Source organism: Mangifera indica, chromosome 5, assembly GCF_011075055.1.
Source record: "Mangifera indica cultivar Alphonso chromosome 5, CATAS_Mindica_2.1, whole genome shotgun sequence".
Taxonomy (NCBI): Eukaryota; Viridiplantae; Streptophyta; class Magnoliopsida; order Sapindales; family Anacardiaceae; genus Mangifera; species Mangifera indica.
The window spans coordinates 3768201-3783350 of NC_058141.1; the positions used below are offsets into that span (position 1 = coordinate 3768201).

Sequence of the window (15150 nt, forward strand, 5' to 3'; positions counted from 1 at the left end):
TTGGAAATAATAGAAAAAAATAACATTTGTAAAATTCATTTAGGCCAAAGGACTATTTCCCACCCAAGGTATACTGCAATCTCAAGTTTTTCCCTTTTATCTTTGATAATCTCAAACACCTACCTATAAACAGTTAAAATTAACAATAGTAAGAGTGAAATCGTCATTTTTTCTATAATATTAAAAATAAACTAAAATATAATCTTTTTTTTCCTCCCTAAACTTTAAAAACTAAAAATTTTTTTCAACCTAAATTTTAAAAAATGACGGTTTCACCCTAGGGTAAAAAGAGATTATATTTTAGTTTATTTTTAATATTATAGAAAAAATGACGATTTTACCCTTATTATCATTAATTTTAATTACTTATGAGTGGGTGTTTGGGAATATCAAAGATAAATAGAGAAAACTTGAGATTGTAGTATACCTTAGGTGGGACATAGTCCTTTGGCCATTCATTTATCCCTAAAATTTTTTTAAATTGTCATTTTCACCGGTACCAGAAATTGACACTTGCCAAAATGATGGCACTCAAACAAATTTTAAAAACACTCCCAAACTTTTTTATAATTATTATTCATTATAAAAAAATTTTAAATTAGCAGTTTTTACCCCTACCAAAAACCAAAAACTTTTTTATTATTTTTGAAAAATTATATAAAAACTCTAAAATTTTACAAAATTGACGTTTTTACCCTTGTTAGAAATCAATTACAACCAAATTGACATAGTTTTGGAAAACATAAAAGTACCCTCAAAATGTTAAAAAGTTACAATTTCACCTCAAATATTTCAGAATAAATTTTTCACCCCTACTTTAAAATTTGATATTTAGGATATAGGATTTAACATAATGATTAATTTTGAAAATAGAAAGCAGTCAAACCAAGTGTTGAAGAAATTTGGCAAAGACTAGCCTCTTAGCTCTATCTAAGCAATTGACCTTAGTCAACATATGTATCACCAAACGGCAATTGGTCAAACAAAAATTTAAAAATATATATATATTTGAATTATCAAAGGAATTTTATTAGCTTTCTTTTTTTTAGGTTTTATATTTTTTCAAAATTGAAATAAATTACAAAATAAACTAAAAATTAAAAAAAAAAAGTACCCATGATTTAATTATTCCCAAGTTCCAAAATACACTAGACATTCCAATAAAAACATTTTTTTCAATAAATTTAATTACAACTCTCAATTTTTAAATTTTTTTAATCTATTTTAAATTTTGTATAATTTTTTATTTTCAGTAAGTTTACAAAAGAAGTGTTAGAATACTCATAATATCCCTAATATAGATATTTAGTATATTTATATTATTGGATCAAAAAACATTAAAAAGAAGTAAGAATATTTTTCTTTTTAAGCTTGTAAAAATTAATAGAGTAAAACTATACACATTTAAAGTAAGTGATCATTTGTGTTATAATTAAAAGGTGTCAATTAGGGTTAAGAGATTTGGGTTTTCATAGAAATATTAGACATGATGACAAAATTGTTCGAGAGTAATTGGTTATTTTTGTATAACATTTAAAGGGTGAATACAAACCAAATTAACTTAAATATTTCTATCTTAAATTCAGCTTATAATTTGACTTAATTTCAATTTGAATTTATAACTCAATTTTGTTGCTTGAATTTATAATTTGACATTACAGTTTATTGATAAAACGATATTATTTCATCTGATAATAGATTTAATAATATTATTTTATTAATAAACTATGAACTCAAATCATAAATTTAAATCAAGCTTGATACAGTTCAAATAATGAACTAACTCTTTTAAATTAAATTTAATTTAAATTTAAATTAAACAAATTTAAGTAAAGCTTAATTAAGTGGAATCAGCTTCTAAAATAAAGGTAGCTTAATTTATATCCAACCTTTCAAAATTAACATGAATATTTTAATCAACATCACAAAATGTCAGTATTTTCAAAGTCGTTAAGAGTGTCGTGATGTGAACGGTTGAAAGAATCGTCTAAGACTGAAGCTTCAAGATTCAAATAAATAGTAGTATCGAACTCTTTTACCCGAAGGAAACCGTGTCTTTATCATCTCTTTGTTTACATCTAAATACTCTTTCATACGTTCAAAACTCTTCCAGGATTCATCACGAAAACTGTTTCGAAAGCTTCTCTCTGTGTGGCTTCCTTTTAAAAATATTCCAGGCGGAAGAAAAGGCAAAGAATGGAACAAAAGAAAGAAGATGGCAGCAAGAACATGAAGGTGGTTGGTGGCGTAGCGATTCACAGCCAGGTTATGAAAATCAAGCAAGAGAGTGAGAAGATGAAGCAGCCGGAGATTAGACGAGTGGCTTACGGAGTCGCCAGGCAGCGGCCAAGGTCGCCACTGGGGCTGGCGGAGAGGGAGAGAGCAACTGTTTCTTCATCAGTTGGAGTTTTTAGAAATAATTACCGTGTATGAAATATAGAATTTCAGTTACTTTGATGATGATGATGTTCATGTGGGTATTTCTTGTGTTAGTTTGTAGGTTTTCTTAGTGATCAGCTTCTGGCATTTCTTGTTTGTTTCAGTTGTACATGTCTTGGAAACCAGAACTCCCTTTTATTCCTTTTCTTGTTTTCTTTCGTTTGTTTCCTGGGAAAATTTCATGGGATGAAACAGAAACAACATCTTCATTAATATTAAAAAAAAAAAAAGCCAACAGTTTTAATTTCTGGGATTTCTTGTTTGCTTCAGTTGTACATGTCTTTGAAACCAGAACTCCTTTTTGTTCCTTTTCTTGTTTTCTTTTGTTTGTTTCCTGGGAAAATTTCACAGGATAAAACAGAAACAACATCTTCATAAATATTAAAAAATAAATAAACAAAAAACTAACAGTTTTAATTCAGCATATGCATATATATATATCAGAATATTCCGTTATTCAATTTGAATTCATTTTTTAAGTTTGCGTATTAGAATTTTTTTGTTCGTTGGAGCCATCAATTTTAAAATAAAATTAGTTGTCAATTTGTGACTGTTGAAGTTGATTTTTGAGATTTTTGTTGAGGGTTTGGCGAACCAAATCCAAAGAAGTGTGTGAAATTGGTAGTTGGGTAGGCAGGCAGCAGAGAGAGTCGCAGTCGCAGTCGCCTTTCAGAAAATAGAGTAAAATTTAGGAATTCTAGACCATCCTTCATTTCCATTTTTGGATTTCTTAAATACTATCCCATCAAGATTAAGACTGAGATAAGGATAAAACCAAAGAATTAAAGATAATTTGAACTCTATGAGCTATACCAACTTTTCATCCTAAAATAACCCTTTGAGGTAGGGGATAGGAATGGATTTGAAGTTGAGCTTATATCGGATCGAATATAATATTATCTACTTCGAGCATAATATTGTCTAATTTGAGTTTAAGTTCATTCCAAATGATGTAAAATATTTCTAAAAACAATATTTTTAAAATCGAATCAGATATCAACTTAATGAAAGAGATAATACAATCTAATCGATGGTCAAATCGTTTGATTAGTGGTTAGACTAATAAACTATTTAAAAACAATATTTATAATAATTTTATATGATTAATAATTAAATATATAATCTAAATTATTTTAACATAAAAATAAATTTAGTATAATAATCTCAATAATGAATTTTTAAAAAATTGTTGGGTCAAATCCATGGGTTACCTGATCCAATGGTTTGAAAAGTCAGAGTCTAACTCTAAAAAAGATTTTTCAATTACTATAACAGTTTTTCCTAGTAAGTGACCACCAAACCAACTAATCCAATCTAATTTTTAAAATCACAACTAAAATATATAGTAAAAGGTGTTGCCGGCAAGATAAACAATGTTGCCAATGAAACAAACTAAATGATCTTGATCCAAGCTTGGAACTTAAACTTGAGATCAACTGTATGAGCTAAGCTGAGTGGTGGTTCTCAATCAAACTAGTTTAGATTGAATCCACCACTATTTTAAGGAGAACCATGATTTAGTTTTCAGTTATACTATGCTGCCCTAAAACAAAGAAATTGCCCTTATCCCTGAGACAAATATTCAAATATTCTTGGTCTTTTCATGTAAGATTTTTGTACAATTTAGTTTTCAGTATACTAATAATACATATTACCAGCAATTTCGGGATACTGGTTAGTAATGATGTAAAGATCAGCGAAATACCAGTTTAAACTATCAAAATCTTTCAAAAACATAACAAACAAATACTCAAAACATCTGAAATGGGTACACAATTGACGGGAAATGGGCAATGATACCTACATGGCAAGAGGAAGAAAATGAAATTGTGGAGGCCAAAATGCGGCAGTAGATGTATCTTCAACTCTCATTTCAGCCTTGAGTAGCTGTGGTTTCCTTTGACAATAATAACGTAACCCTCTTCAAGAGATTTTGCATCATGTCTATGATTATAGATTTCTTCTCGATTCTGAATCTGTTGGCCAGTTCAGATGTTCAGTAGAAGCTGAAACTCCATGTTTAAATAGGGATTCATTTTCCATGATTTTTCTAGGAAAATGCTCTAGTGCAATCACACATAATGCAACAAGGGTGTGAAAAACCGCGACTTCATTCTCAATTCCAAGGGGGGATTCAGATTTAAGTAATGCTTCTGCACTGTTTTCAAATCACTTGCAAGTAATACTCTTAAGGCTGCCAACAAACGTCCCTCCACCAAATCCGGGCTTCCTCTCCTAAGGTTACCTGTTAGGATAAAACAAGGGACAAATCATGCTTCTGCACTGTTTCCATAATTTTTTTCTTAAATTGTGCTCAAGTTCTAGTATTTCATGGCTCCTGAATGCTGCTCACTGCTTATAAACTAAAAGGATTGGATTAAAAAGGTGATGTCCAGGACCAGCACTTTGCATGAGGAAAGGGCGTAGCTTCTATAAGCATTCAAAACTAAAAGGGAAATGAATGGGAAGATTTGCCCTTTTTCTTCCGGCAAACTCTGAAGCTCTCATTGCCTTCTGTCACAATTTTCTGAAAATAAAGGAAAGAGAGTGTCATGTTAATCACAAGCAGAAGTATTTGGACCAGAACTTGAGAGGGATAAAAATTCAATATGATGCATGCCCTTCAATTAGTTAAAAGCAATTCAATAGGAGAAACCTTGGAAACTGATGCTACTCCATCTAACTTTAGGAGGGATAAAAATTGCTGTTGCCATCCAACTGGTGAGGAGAAGTTTGGAAATGAAATCCCAGCATCCATAAGCACTCCGTCATATCTTAGCTCAGGGCTGTCATAAGGATTTGAAGGAATCACAAATCCATAGCCCTACAAGAAAAGATCATTGTTTAGGCACCGATAAGTAAGTAGTAATGCATAATTTTGTTTGATCTCTGTTTCTGCTATATATTTGTATCTAAGAATCGAAATATAAGTTCTGGAGTAGTTAAAAAGTGTAGAACTTCTTTTCAGAAGATGTAAGCAATTGAGGAATATAAGAAAACAAATTAGAGAACCTGCCTTTCTTAGCAATTCTGCATTCCTTGCTTCTTTTTCCTGAACAATTTGAGCATTAGGATTGAAGCTGTGATTGCACATATCTATAAGAGGAAGCATCATGAGGATTTTTATGCAAACAAAATGACATAAATGAGACTGCCAATACTGCCCATCCAAGGACTGATGCACCCATTTCTTGGCCCCCAAAAAGGTGACCATTAGGTTTCAAACTCTCAAGAGCACGCCAGACTTCTTGGTCAAAATCAAGAAGAAAACGGGATCTTATGTTCACCTGGTTCATGAAGATAGATTTTAACAAATTACTGGTGCTTTTGAAGCTAACTGAAAATCTAGAGCCGTTAAAGAATCCAAACAAAGGTATATATATTCCCTTCAAGTCAACTAGCCAGAATGGTTCAGAGCCTTTAGCAGTGATTTTGGAGCAAATGAACTACATTAGTTTCTTATTTTACTCTGTCTTAATCAGGCAATAATTTCAAATCTCAAGCACAACCTTAAAAGTGACCAAACAGCCATTGTCATTGAGCTGTTAATATTAGTTATGAGTTAGCCAAACGATATACCTGGTAAAGAATAGGAGCATATTGCAAGTTCTTAATATCCTCCCCTTGAAAGAAGATTGGAACACTGTAAGTTTTAGGAAGATTGCTAATATACAGCCACCATAAGCTTCCCACCTTTGCCCTTTCTGCAGAAGCGTCAAACCCAATTTCATTGCCCATAGTTCCTCCGCCAAATACTCCCACAGTGTCCAGTTTACTCAAATTCAGAACTCTAAAAACCCTAATTTACAAAACTTGATGTTACCAACCTATTTTCAGTTTAAGTAAATTTGTCTGACATCATACAACAGCGGAGTTTTACTTGATCAAATGATTCATATAAAACCCTAATACGACAAACAATCCCATCAACACAACAATGGTAATTAGGCCTGCTCAATGCATAAAAGGGCAAATTTTCCATCGCTAGTATCCCCGACTCTTCCGCAAAACTGAAAATTCTACATATACGTTTTAATACCATGGAAGACACTGCAAATGAGCCCAAACTTCATCAAAATCCCGGAAATATATAACCGTGTTTAACAAAATTAACAATTAAACTGAGTTGTAAAAACAAAAAGAAACCCCATTTCCCTAAAACAAAGATACAGAATGAGAATGATATGAAAAATTATTAAATTTAAAGCAATGCCAAATTAAAAAAAAAAAAAAGAAAGAAAAATCATCAGCTGAGATAATTCAAGGCAAAGAAAACTTACCAGAATTAATCAACATAAAACTAAAAAAGCCCAGCTTGGGGGTACTGCATGCAAAATTGCGGGTCACGCCAAGACCCGTTTTTAAGATGGGTTGTGTTGAGTCTATGGGCCGATCTGATATAGTCACAAAAATTTTTAAAAAAAGAAAATTATATAGAGTTGGCTAGCCTGTAAAGTAGGGTTACCCTAGCAAAAAAGCCCATAAAAGCACAACCAAAAAGGCTATGAGCCGTGTCATGAGTCTTAGTGTTAAGGCAGACCAATATGGTCTATCTTGTAGCAGGTCTTAGCACAACACGATTCGTAACATGTTAAATCATGCCAATTTAGGCATAATATAACTTTGTTCAACCTATCATCGTATCTAGATTAGGATGATGAATAAATTTATCTACTATAAATAGAACAATTAATTAAAATATGAAATCTTATATGTATAGCCAAAAAATCTAACCTCGACTTCATACTCTTATAAATAAACTTAAGTATATATACTAATGACTTATAATATGATCGTATTGAAGTGAGAGGCTTTATTGATAGGTTGTTAAACTAGTCTAAAGAATATATTTTTAAATTATGAATAATATGAGTAAAAGATTATATCTTCCGAAGGTATTAAATTTCATCCTTGTTTAAAATAAATGACCAAACTTTTTTTTTTTAAATGAAAAGAATCAAACCTTTTAATTTTTAGGTTAAGTATTTTCAATATAATTCTAATTCAGCTAGGATATAAATTAAGTATCTTCTAAAACGAAATACAAAAGCATGACACAAACTTGCCCTATTGCCAGAAAGTGCTAGCTTCAAGTGATAGCCAATGATTGTAAATTTACAAAGTAACATGATACTTTACAACATATTCTCCAAAACTAAATACCCTTTAATAAATTAGCTAAAATAAGTGAAACATGGGTTAATTTGAAATAGATCAAACTTGAAGATTGGAGTAAGCAATCTAATCATTCACATTTAGAATTTAGCACATATTTGTGGGCTATTTGTGTTTTAGGGTTTAGCACATGTCTAGTTGGTATATCAATCATACAAGATTTAGGGAATATCTGAGTTTGTCTAGTCTTTTTTTAGTGTGAGCCTTAAAAAGGCACCATGTTATTTTGGTAGACAAGACTTTGTCTAGCCTATAGCATCTTATGTCCAATTTGATGTACATTGACAATAAGTATAAACACGGGTATAATATTGATATGTTTATTTTATTTATAATTTAATATTATTCAGTTATATTATAATATTTTAATATTTGTATCTATATTTATATTCATTTTTTATATATGAAATATTATTATTTCATTTTTGTTGTGACACTAAATACCATATTCTAAAGCCCATATTGGCTCTGGGGTTTTTATTGTAAAATCATTGCATATTTGGCCCTTTTTTCAGATTCATTGATTTTAGAAATGTAATCTTTCCCTTTATTCTCTTTGGAAACAGGATCCTAGTCTCCATTTTTTAACACCCCAATTTTAAAAAATGTCATCAATCCAACCTTCAAATTTATTAATAATTTTGTCAATGTAACCCCTAAAAAATAAATTAAATCTTTCACATTGTCAACAAATTTGATAAAAACATTATTTCTTTTTAACTTAAATAGAATAATTTAACCGCCCGTAAAATTTTGAAGTTATAATCACATTTCTATAACCAAACACACGTGTTTTATGATATTATTTTCGAAGGACCAAAGGACTTGTTCCCACCCAAATATTGCTTCTCATCCTTTAATTTTGAAAAACCATGTTATCTATCTATAGATTGTTAAGTCTTTTAGTTTTAAAAATAAAATCATCATTTTATCTGTAATATTAAAAATGAATAAAATTTTATCTCTTTTTACTCTCCTAAACTCTAAAAAGTAACAATTTCTCTCAAGTCATAGTTTAAAAAATAACATTCCCCCCCAAGGGTTTACTCTTCCATCTTTGACTGTTACTCTGGTGCCATTACCGATAATCCCTCTCAATGTGTTCTCTCCCTTCAACAATCTCTCCATCCTCATCTCTCCCTCCTCTGGCTAGTTATTCAAGCTGAGAAGACGAGGAAGACCTTTGTCTTCTGGACTTGAATTATCAACCGAAGGAGAGAGAGACCTCCGGAGGGAGAGAACACATCAAAGGAAATAGATTATCAGAGATGACTCTAGATGAGCGGTCAGAGATAGAAAAGTAAACCCTAGAGGGAAACATGTTTTTTAAACCTTAGTCTAACAGGAAATTGTAATTTTTTAAGGTTTATAGAAGAAAAATAAGATAAAATTTTAAAATTAACAAATTTGGTTAACTTTAACCATTTATAAGTGAGTAAAAGAGTTTTTCAAAGTTAAAGAGTGAGGACCTAAGAAAGAAACAATCTTAGGGTGGGAATAAGTCCTTTGGCATTTTCGAAACCAACAAATACTCATTAGAACTATACAAGTTCCACCCAAGGGAAATTATAAAAAATAGCCAAAATACCCTCCCACTAAGCAAAAATGCCCAAAATCACTATTCTCAAGCAAAAATGCCCATGACTTTTTTTAAAATACCAAAATTACCCTTCCCCTCATTTATATAAACCCTCCTCACTCATTATGAGGGGTTAAATGAAATTTTATTAAAATTAGGGGATATTTTGTATTAAACACCATAACTTTTTTAAAATACCAAAATTACCCTTTTCCTAATTTATATAAACTCTCCTCACTCACTATGAGGGGTTAAATGAAATTTTAGTAAAATTAGGGGGTATTTTGATATTAAACATTGTAAAGGCATTTTAATATTTCTTTATTTCATAACTTTTTCTAAAATGCCAAAATTACCCTCCCCCTTATCTATATAAACCCTTCTCACTCACTTTTATTACACACACTTCTCATATCACTCAAACACTCACTCTTACTCTCATTTTTATTCAAGATCAATTAGTAGGGATTCGTTTGGATGGAAGAAGTTCGTATTTCTGAATTCAATTCGAAAAAAGACTATTTATCAAAAAAATGTATTTATACCAATCTTAGCCTAAAACTTAATTTTATTTGTTAAGCCTAGTTTATATGTCATAATATAGGGGTTAAATGTAATGTTAGACAAATATGGGGGTTAAATGCACTTTTAGAAAAATATGGGGTTTTTTTTTTATATTATACAATATATAAAGGATTTATATAACATGCTAAGAATAGATAGATATTGCTTTGATACAAGACAACATACAAGGGTGTTAAATAAAAAAAAAGATAATAGAGGGTTGAAATGAAATATTATTAAAATTTGGGGGCATTTTGATATTAAACATTGTAGGAGCATTATAAATGAAATTTTAGGTTTTTTCGAATTTCACCGTTTTAGGATATATCGACTCGTATTTTTCGGATATCTTAAAAATTTTTCTATTGTTGATATTCTAGGGTATTTCAACTTTTAGAATTCGAATTTCAGTTCCGTTTTTTGAATTTCACTGTTTTAGGATATATCGACTCGTATTTTCCAGATTTTCGAAGAATTTTTCGATTTTTGCCATTCTAAGGTATTTCAACTTTTAGAATTCGAATTTCAGTTCTGTTTTTCTGAATTTCACCGTTTTAGGATATATCGACTCGTATTTTTCAGATTCTGAAGAATTTTTCGATTCTTGCCACTCTAGGGTATTTCAACTTTTAGAATAGGAATTTCAGTTCCGTTTTTTCGAATTTCACCGTTTTAGGATATATCGATTAGTATTTTCCAGATTTTCGAAGAATTTTTCGATTTTTGCCATTCTAGGGTATTTTAACTTTTAGAATTCGAATTTCAGTTCTGTTTTTTTGAATTTCACTGTTTTATGATATATTGACTCGTATTTTCTAGATTTTCAAAAATTTTTTGATTCTTGTCATTCGAAGGTATTTAAACTTTTAGAATTCGAATTTCAGTTTAATTTTTTCAAATTTCACCGTTTTAGGATATATCAACTTGTATTTTTCAGATTTCGAAGAATTTTTCGATTCTTGCCATTCTAGAGTATTTCAACTTTTAGAATTCAAATTGCGATTCCTTTTTTCGAATTTCACCGTTTTAGAATATATCGACTCGTATTTTTCAAATTTCTAAAGAATTTTTCTATTCTTGTCATTCTAAGATATTTCAACTTTTAAAATTCGAATTTCAATTCTGTTTTTTTGAATTTCACCGTTTTAGGATATATCGACTCGTATTTTTCAAATTTTCGAAGAATTTTTCGATTCTTACCATTTTAGGGTATTTCAACTTTTAGAATTCGAATTTCAGTTTCATTTTTTCAAATTTCACCGTTTTAGGATATATCGACTCGTATTTTCTAGATTTTGATATAAGATAACATACGAGGGTGTTATATAAATTGTTAAATAATTATATGGGGTTAAATAAAATATTAGAAAAATATGAGGAATTTTTTTAATATTAATAATGGTACGACTGTTTTACATAGTTATTACAGATTTTTTTATTATAAATGAATAATTATTTTCAAAAACTTGTCATTGCAGGATTGATAATTAAAATGGATGGTTATGCATTGGTTCGTTACCAGGGAGAATGGATTCAACGTGGTAACAACACAATGAAATATGTTGGAGGAGCCAAACAATTGATTAAAATCCCTTATGGAACAACATTCGAGGGATTTATTGAGCTTTTAAAGGAGTCTTGTAGTATTGACCCAATGAAAAACTACCTTCAACTATCAATGAAGCCAAGAAAAATTCAGCTCGACTGCCCCGTATAGATCTAAAATGATGAAGATGTCCAGGGTCTTATTGATATGTCCTAGTACTTATAGGAATGTATTCTTGTTTTTGTTACATGTACCTCAATTGAAGGGCAGAAGGAAGAAGATGAAGATGAAGATGAAGATGAAAGTAGTAGGGTCAAGAAAGAATACAACTTAGAAAAGTTGATTGATTTCAGTAATGACCTGTTGTACATTGCAAACTCATGGGCCCATGGAGAAAAAGATAGAGTTCCCGACTGGGGTGACTTTGATGGAAATGATATGCCTGATATTTCTTCAGAAGATGTAAAGCCTGAGTATATGGCATCAGTTACCGAGGGTATGGATAGTTTGCAGCTTGAAGATCCTATTTTAGGTGGTAGGAATTATTCTAGGCCATTTTTTGATAATGTCCCCACTGATCCATTTAGGTGGCTTCCTGATTTTCCTCCACAGCCATTAGCATCTTCAGGTGGTTCCAGATCGATCCGAGAGGAGAATGGTGTTAAGGTTGGTGATATTTTCCATAATAAAGTCCAATTGAAAGACGCTGTGAAGGAATTTGCCTTAAAGGATTTCAATTTGGTGTAAAAAATCTGACAAGAAGCGGTGGGAAATTAAGTGCAAGGCTGAAAATTGTTACTAGTATATACATGCAACCAAGTCCACAGTCGATAAAGTCTAGGGGATCAACTCTATGAATCTTACCCACACATGTTCAGTTGATCAAATCATGCCACATCACAGACAAGCTGGGGCTTGAGCTTTAGGTCAATTAATGAGATCAAAGTTTGTGATGATTGATCGAATTTATCGGCTTAAGGAAATAATTGTTGACATCGCCGACCGATATAAAATTGATATTTCATACTCACAGGCTTGGCGGGCAAGAAATTGGGCTATAAATTTGTTGAGGGGTTCACCGGAGGAATCATTTATGCTTTTATCAGATTATTGCTACAATCTTCAATGTACTAATCCGAGCACCGTTACTGCTATTGAAATAGATGATGACCATCGATTTCAGAATTTTTTCATGGCATTAGGATGTTTCATTCGTGCATTCAGCCAATATCTCCGCCCGATTATTTGCATTGACTATACATTCCTTAAAGGTCAGTATTTGGGGCATTTATTCATTGCGGTGGCTCTTGATAGTAATAACCAGATATATCTAATCGGTTTTGGTGTCGGTAAAAAAGAAGATCATGCCACGTGGTGTTGGTTTCTCCAGAGGATTAAAGAATGTATCCATAACCTATCTGAGTTGGCAATAATCTCAGATCGACATCATGTTATATACTTGGCAATGGCTGAAGTCTTTCCAGATGTCCACCATGAATGTTATTGTCATCATCTTTTGTGTAACATGCGGGCAAAGTATAAACGAGACTCAAAGGTATAGTGTTTTAAACAGGTAATTAACATTGTAACAGTTTATCATTTTCATACATTTTGATTATACTCAGTTTTTCTTATTTTTTACCAACTTACAGGTTGCAGGTGCATATTAGAAAGCGACAAAATCATACACAGAATCAGACTTTGGGGTGATGATGCAATCTCTTGACTCGATGAACCCTTAAGCTGAAGCTTCTCGTACTTTTTGGGACATTGATACAATATCATGATCACTAATATTGCTGAGTCATTTAATGCCTTTGTCAGACATGCATGGGGTCTACCTATAACAATGCTCTTGGAGTTTATTCGTGGTACCATGCAGCGCTAGTTTTACGAGAAGAGAACCCATGTAGGTAAAGTATCAAATCGTTATTAATTAAAAGTTTTATCTAATGTACTTTTTCCTTCTTTCTTTTGGTTATTACGAAATGTGTAGTTAATATTTTTTCAAATTACAGATGAATGTCCTCACTTTATCACCCCTTGGGTGGAGGACAAAATCAGCAGTCATCTATCAAAGTCTGCAAGTCTAAAGGTTCGATCGATTACACCTATTCAGTATCAGGTCGTCGGATTTGGTGGATTTATGGGTATTGTGGACTTTGGTGATATGTCTTGCACATGTAGAAAGTTTCAGCTTTTACGTATTCCATGCAAGCATGTCATTGCTATTGCACGACATATGAGGCTCACGAATGTTAATGCATGGGTTCATCCATTCTTCCAAACCGATGTATACCGTGCAATATATCAAGAACCTATCAATCCTCTTGGAAATCAATCTGATTGGTTGCACTCACCAGAAGAAAGAGTTATATTGCCCCCCATCCTCGATAGTCGTCGTCCAGGTCAGCCATCCAACAGAAATCGACGTCCGTCGCAGGGAGAAACTATTACACCGATAATTTGCAGTCGTTGCCATGAACTGGGGCATGCACGAACCCAATGTAAATCCCCAGCACCGGTCCCGAGCTTTGCCCCGTAACTTTCATCTAGAAAAGGCAAAGGAACGAGATCTTGACATGCTTATATGATTCTTCATTGTTGTACTTCAGTTTGATGTAACCGATGTATTTTTATTATTGTTTTAAATATGTAATTGTATTTTCATGTGATGTAATAACTTAAGTATAAATAAGAAGTTGTTTGAGTATATTTTTACCTTCATCATGTTGTTTCAAATGTGTTATTGTTTGAGAAATCCTATGTTTTTATTGTTTCGATTGTTGCTAGATAGTAACATCACTCAAATCACATATAAGCATGAAATCAAATATATATCGATATATAATGACAGATAAAGTACATCGTACATATACGCACATACAATAAAATATACATACGAACATATGAAGAACGATAAATAAATAATGCGCTAACTAAATATACATCCATGAGCTACTCGATATAGTGAAAATACAACTGCGACGCTAAACGGCGACGCATAGAGGTAGACGACTCTCAGGGAAAATCGACACTCTGTGACAATACCAAACACTCAAAAAAATGTAACATAAACACGCCACAGTCACTAGATCCCAGTCCCTGCTGAAGGACATCCGCTCTATATAAAGTGAGGGAATCACGTCGTGGAGTCTGTCCAGAAACGGTCCAAAAACTCGTCGCCTCTAATAACGCGGGTATGAATGTCAAATACGGTCGCATCTACTGCTCAAGAGACCCCATATTCCCCAAATATAATACATCCAAATCATATACTGTAATCGACCACTCACGGAAATCTATAACTCCGACAGCCCAATGTGCGCAGTCGAAGTTTATAGGGATGTAAACCTATAAACAGTGACAAATTTTAGTTAATAATAGACTAATTCAACTAATTCAATGTAGTGAAAATACATATATACTATACCTGATCGACCATCCCCCATGGTCGATACAACAATCCCGGGGTGTACGCTGTCTCAACCATCCTCGTGAAAAGCCCCAAAAACTCAAACTCCTCAAACGATATGGTCTGCCAACTCTTCCAAGCCATCTCAATATGGCCTCTGAAGAATGTGTGGGCAATCATCCACTGCTGTGAAACAGTCACACAGTGGTCGTCCTAGTGCCGACGTACTAAAGCCAAAAATGAATCAACATGCTAAAATGGTATAAACAAGTTCACATGTGTTAGTTATTGATAAATATATCAAACTTTTTCAGGAATTATATACTATAGACAACTTACATCGTTGGCCAGCACTCGCACAACTCTACCACAAGCCACCAAAAACTGTGCTTTGACTTCGACCCGATGAAGTAGACATCATGTGTGTTGGAA

At 32.2% G+C, this 15150-nt stretch overlaps 1 pseudogene; it reads right to left on the reverse strand.

Moving 5' to 3' along the window:
• Window positions 1-4009: 4009 nt before the first annotated feature.
• On the reverse strand, window positions 4010-6710 carry LOC123215922 (annotated as a pseudogene).
• Between the last annotated feature and the right edge of the window lie 8440 nt (window positions 6711-15150).